A 6,614-nucleotide genomic window follows, 5' to 3' on the forward strand; every position below is an offset into this window, starting at 1 on the left:
CGGGGAGGTCGCGGCAGAGCGTCAAGACTTTATCTGCAAAATAGCTCACAAAGGCCTCACAGCCAATATCCAATTCCCTACTATTTTGTCTGCCCTGTGGCAGAGTTGTCAATGACCGAATCGTTCTAAATAATTGGGCTGGGCGTGCAAATAACCTCTGTGTTCTTACTGGCTATTGGGGGGGGGGAGAGGATTAGCAAAATGTTTAGAATGTTGGAGGTAGGACTCAGGCAAAGCAGCCAGTGGATAGGGAGACCCTCTGAATGACAGATCAGAGAGTGAACTGATTTTGGAGCATGTGGAATGTTCTAGAGAAGTGCCACCACCATTCGACTTTTATGTATAAGGGAGATAATAGAGGCTGATGGAAAGTAATACATATTGGACAGCTGCAACTATACTGAGGTAAGACTTACGGGTCTCAATTTTATGACAGTTCTGAAAACAGTCTTAGGGGAAGCATGTTGTTATTTGTTTATGAAAAATATAAAGGTGTCTTTGGTCTTCATTCATGTTACGTTATATAAAGCGTAGTCCTGTTGTAGCTATTCCAGGATAAATAATTTTAGAATATTAATAATTTTAAATAATTTTGAGGCTTTTTCACTAAACTGCTTAAAGTAAATAATGACTACATGTTTAAAAATAGTGCTCACACTTTCTCATCTAGGTTTTCTTTAATGTTCACATGCCATATTTTACCAATCAAATCATGAAAGTTATTTTTAAAGGTTGTTTAACTCAGATATCAATCCAAACATTAATCATAGCAAAAGCATACACTAGATTAGAAATAACGTAGGGCACAAGGAATTAATAGATATTTAAACATAAAATGGTGACCCCCATATCAAAATAATCACAGAGTAAATGTACTCTAAACTCACTTGGAAACCTCATTCCACGTTAGAACTGGCAATGGAAACTTTCAGAGGCATATACTGGAGCAATTCAAACACAATTAACAATGATATGTCAATAAACAACTAGCAACCACTGAAAAAAACCTCTGAGGGCGTGTCTTGCCTGTATGCTTGAACAGATTATTGTTTACTGAGTATGAACATCTTGCTGTTGAAATCCACAACAATGCACACACACAAAATGAAATAATGATATTCATTTGCGTAACATAGCGGTTCCCAAAGTTGTTAGTAACATCCACTGGGGAGGTGGTGGGATCACCTAGGTTGGCGCTAAGAGGCAAGGGAGTGGCAGGGGACATGGGAGAGGGGCCCCTTTGACTACATTATTCACTTATTTACAATTAACCAGGCTAGAGACCAGATGCTGGCAAATAGTACTATAAGTTTCTGCCGCTGCATAGTGGTAAAATCTGGTGGAAACTATCAAGAGTTTTTAGCAATTATTCCACCAAAACACCAGGCAGACTAGTAGACCACATTTTGATAAACAACCATTACCATATGTGTTTTTATCTCTTTGTCATTTTTCAAGTCCTTGACATAATAGTATTGAGTGTGCTATTTATTTTCATGTGTTCTCAGTTATAGAACCTGTTGGTTATGAAGTGTGCTTTTTAGTTATATAAGTGTTATTTTTGTTGCAGCCTTACCAATATTAATATTTGTAGGTTATATAAGGATTTAAACTTTCCTAATAATTGTTTTCAAAAAGGAAAAAAAAAACATTTAAAGGAAAAATTTAGGGGGAACAAGGAAAATCTGAGTAATTGAGAGAAAATTTAGGGTGTAAATAATAAAAATTCTGGTAATGATAGGAAAAATATGGCAAATCAATAAAATATTGGGGGGGATTTGAGTATATCTTGGTAAAAAAATAGATACAATTTTATAAAGAAAATATAACACATTGCATTTCTTTCAGAACTGCAGTAATAAAATGAAAGGCAAAAACAATGAAAATGTTAAAAGAAGGCAATAAGTTAAAACTGAGACTTCCCTGTCCCCAGGGTGGGCTCCTTGCCCTCAGTTTTCCCACCAGATGAAAGGGGGTTGAAGAAAAAGCCCTCACTCTGGGCTCAGAATTCGGAAGAAGAGGGGGTTCTGGCACCCTGATCTTCTTTCCTTGGATTCTCTCTCTCTGACCTTCTCTCATACCTCCTGGGATCTCAGTCCCTCTGTTCCTCCCTTGCCCAGTGTGGTGCCTTCCCTTTTATGGGACTCCTTAGCCCCACCCCTACCTGGCCTCGACCCAGTCCCTTTGCACCTGCTCCACCTGGGAGGGTATAAAAGGAAAGGGAAGACTTGTCCACCTCTTCCCCCTGCTCTTTCCCCTTTGCTGCGCAGGGCTGCCTCTTACCCTCTTTCATCCTGGCTTCCCCCAAATCTGGGTTCATCCTCACCTTCTGGCCACATGCCTCCCTGCTGCTACCTGACTCCCAGCTTTGTTCTCAGCTGGGTCAGAGCTCTCTGTCTCGGTCCCAGCCACCTCTCCCTCATGGCCCTCCTTGTACGGGTGAGTCAGGCCCCCAGCCATCGGAAGGCCAGGGCAGGGTTGAGTTAGGGCCAGGTATTGGCTCCCAATATGCCAATAAAGAGACAAGAATGTCCGGAAAGAAGTTCCCCCCTATGTCAATATTTATTCAGATGTCAAATCATAATACAATTTTAATACTCCACCATATTAAACACATTACTTTCCCTGCCACTGCATCTTCACACTGGGCAGATCTGACCTGTTGCATTTTTGCCTACTATACACTTTTTAAAAAGTGTGTGTCAGAAAAGTAGAAACTTTATGCAGAAGGCCCCTGGTCTTCAACTATCATTTTACTTGGGATTCTTTCTTCTTGAAATGTACATATATACTCAAAATTACTTAATATAACTAAATTACCTGTTTTCATTCAGCATCAAACTGCCAACCCTAAATAGTGTTGGCTGGGCTTAGATATTTTCATGTCTGCAGCAGAAAAGCAAACTGATTCCCTTCCTCTGCTCTGGACTGAAGCTCATTTTACATTTCATTGGGTCCTCTGAGAGAAAAGCAGTTATAAAATGACAGAAATGCCAGTAAAATGGATCTGTTTCTGGAATCTGCTGCCTGAAGTGGATGTTTTGTGTTGTTTCATAATAAGACCCATCCTTTCCCTCAATATAGAACTCACTGAAACGCAAACTAATCTCTTCCACAGATCATAGTTTGCAATCGCACGTTCATGTCAGAATATTAATTGTTTTGCATGAGCCACTACATGAAAGTAATTACCAACTGTCCAATTTATGGAGGCTTTCTGCTTCAACATGTCTCCTATGTTGAAGATCTTCAGAAATATTTTTCTTATTTTTGTTTATATTTTAAGCCAGTAATTCATTGCAGTCTACCTTCTGGTCAGTAGTTACAATATTGTTTTCAACGGCTTGTGTACTTAATTGAATCCTTTCTACTTAATTTTTTTTAACACAGGAAACTAATTATATCTGGCTTCCATTCACCCCCGGATCTTTCAATTCCCTTGTGGATCATATCGAGGCTTCTGTAAATTGTAATTAAGAACAGGAATAGGGCATGCTATGTTACACATCAATATTGCTATTAAACAGTCACCTTTCATTTAAAAAGGATCACTGTCTCTGTGTAAATAGAATTGGGGATTATGATAGTAGGATGCAATGGCTGATGTGGCAGACTTTAAATTATTTTAGTGTACTGTCCATATTTGGCAACCAATCAAGTATAATTCTATTGATAACGTCAGACTTTTCTTTATTTGATTACCATTTATAAACGGATTAATATATTTAAGAGCTTTTCTGACTTAAGGTTTTTATTAAGCTAATGCTTGACAAAATTAATGTAACTCACAATTAATGTAACCATTTATTCAATGAAATTGTCATGCCTTTCATATTTTCTATTATACATAAATATATTGAGCTTTGGAAGGGTGGAGAGAGACTCCAGAAACTAGTGTAATCTCATGACATCACTTCCAGTTGTGTACACAGAATTGACATAATGGCCCTTTGAGGTGCTCTGGGAATTTCTGAAATCTCTATGGTAGAAATCTCTCGTGGATTCCTGTAGAGTTTCGTTATGCTGTGATGCCAGTTATGCAATATTAAGATACCATACCATAAACTAGTCTCCCCTCCCCCCATTTTGTTCCTACTGTTGCACTGAGCAGCAGCAGGATCCTGGAGCCCAGAGGTGGCAGGTTCCTGTGTGCAGTAGGTAACCCGGTCCTTGGTCCTCTAACAGGTTGTACCTGTTAACCAGCAGATTAATCAAATAAAAAACAGTTGATTCATCAGCAGACCATGTTGTACAGTGCCATCCTAAGCAGAGTTACACCCTTCTAAGCCCACACACTTCAATGGAATTAGAAGGGTACAAGTGGGGACCTGAAAGAAACTTGTGGGAGTAGCTATTCCACCCCCCCCTGCTTCTTCCCGTCTCCCCCTACTTCTCTCATGTTCTTTCTTCTACCTGCTGCCCCTTTTCTTATTCTCTCTCTCTCCCCTCCATGCCTGCCACTTCCTTTCTGCCCCCGCCCCATCACGCTTTCTGTCCCGTCACTCTCCCAGCCTCCCACCTGCTTCCCCCCCCCACAGCAGCAGCTCTCCAGGAATCACAACAGATTTCCCACATACAGAGATCAGTTCCTCTCAGGGTTGCCAGCTCCATGTTGGGAAATTCCTGGAGATTTGGGGGTGGAGCCTTGGAAGGATGAGGTTTGAGCTTGGAAGTGACCTTAGCAGGGTATAATACCATAAACACAACCCTTAAAAGCAGCCATTTTCTCTGAGGGATCTCTGTCATCTAGAGATCAGTTATCCAGGAGATCTCCAGCCCTCACCTGGAGGTTGGCAACAGGAAATGACTGCTTTGGAGGGTTGAGTCTGCAGAATTTGTTTGAAGTCCCTCCCCGCCTCAGTCCCCAACAACCCCAGGCTCCACACCTCAAATATACAGAAATATACAGAAATTTCCCAACCTGGAGTTGGCATCCCTTTCTGCTCCCCCCCTAACAGCCAGCCTACCTTTATCTGTCCCTCTGTCTTCAGCTTTCAATCTCCTTCCCCCCGGCAGCTTCTACTGAGGAAAAAAATGGTCTTTCTCCACAGTGGAGACTAAAACAGTTTACATTATTCTCTCCTCTTTATCCACACAACGACCCTATGAGGTTAGTTGTGTGGATAAAAAGGAGGAGAGAATAATGTAAACTGTTTTAGTCTCCACTGTGGAGAAAGACCTATGAGGTTAGTTGGGCTGAAAGTATGTGACTGGTCTAAAGTCACCCAGTGAGCTTCCACAGCAAGATGGGGATCTAAACCTGGGTCTACTCTGAAGTTCTGACGATTTATACTACACTGACTTTCATAGAGTGGCTGCTGTTGAACAGTAGCAAACAGCCAGGCCTAGTTGAATCATGCAAGTCAGGTGGTATCAAGTTACCCAGAGGGTACTGCCAGGCCTACGGTTGGGACCTGGAGATCCCCCAGAATTACAACTGAACTCCAGAAAACAGAGATCTATCCCCCTGGAGAAAATGGCTGGACTTTGTGGCATTATATCCATCTGAGGCTTCTCCCCTCCCCAAACTCTGCACTCCTCAGACTTCACCACAGACTCTCCAGGAATTTCCCAACCTGCAGTGGGCAATCCTAGTCCCAGGCCTGGTTTCAAACCCCTGCTATTTTGTCATTCATACTGCAGGGGGAATCCTTCACAGTCTGAGATCCAGTCCTTCTTTTGCTTACTTCCCTCCCTCTGACTATCAGCCAGTCTATCCCTCACTGTTGATGTGGTGGGGCCTGGAGTAGATCCCTGCGGCGGCCATTTCAAAAAAATTTGGTGGGGGGAATTCAACCTTCCCCAAGTGTTTTTTTAAAAACTTTTTGTTAAGTTGCTCGCTTAACAAAGTAGTTGGAGAGTGATTCAGCAAGAACACAACTTTATTCTTCAACTCGAACACAACTCCAGCACGGATCAACATCTGATAGCCAGAACAGCCTTTACATTGCAGCTGTCCTGCTTTTAAACATTCCCGGCTAATGTAGCCACACCCACTGTACACATATCAACCTATGAGGTTGCCAAGATAAGGTCCAATCACATTCGTTCCCGCTCAGGGAGCTTGCTTGAAGTGATTGGCTTGTTTCTTCCTGGGCTAGCAATACTATTAGACTAGCAGTAAAGCCCGTTGTGAAAGCAATACAACGGAATCTAGAAAGAGGCTCTGGGGCAGTGCTCTGGCTTTGGGCAAACAGTGTCAATTTGCTGTGGTGACCTTAGCAGGGTATAATGACAGAGTCCACTGTTTTCTCCAGAGGAACTGATCTCTGCTACCTGAAGAGCAGTTGTAATTGTGAGTAATCTGCAGCCCTCACCTGGAGATTGGCAACAATTGTTACCCAGGACAAAATGGCTGGTTTGGAGGGTGGAGTCTATGGCATTCTACCTGTCTGAGGTCCCACCCCTCTGCAAACCCCACCCTCTCCAGGCTCCACCCCTCAAATCCCCAGGAATTTGTCAGGATGTAGTTGGCAACCCCATCTCCTTCCCAGCTAGCCATCAACCTACCATTATCTGCCCCTTTGACTTCAGCTGACTTCTGCCCTCCCTTCTGCAGAACAGTTGTAATACTGAGTGCTCTCCAGCCCTCACCTGGAGATTGGCAACAATGG

Source organism: Gekko japonicus, unplaced genomic scaffold (assembly GCF_001447785.1).
Source record: "Gekko japonicus isolate JY-2015 unplaced genomic scaffold, Gekko_japonicus_V1.1 scaffold18, whole genome shotgun sequence".
NCBI lineage: Eukaryota > Metazoa > Chordata > Lepidosauria > Squamata > Gekkonidae > Gekko > Gekko japonicus.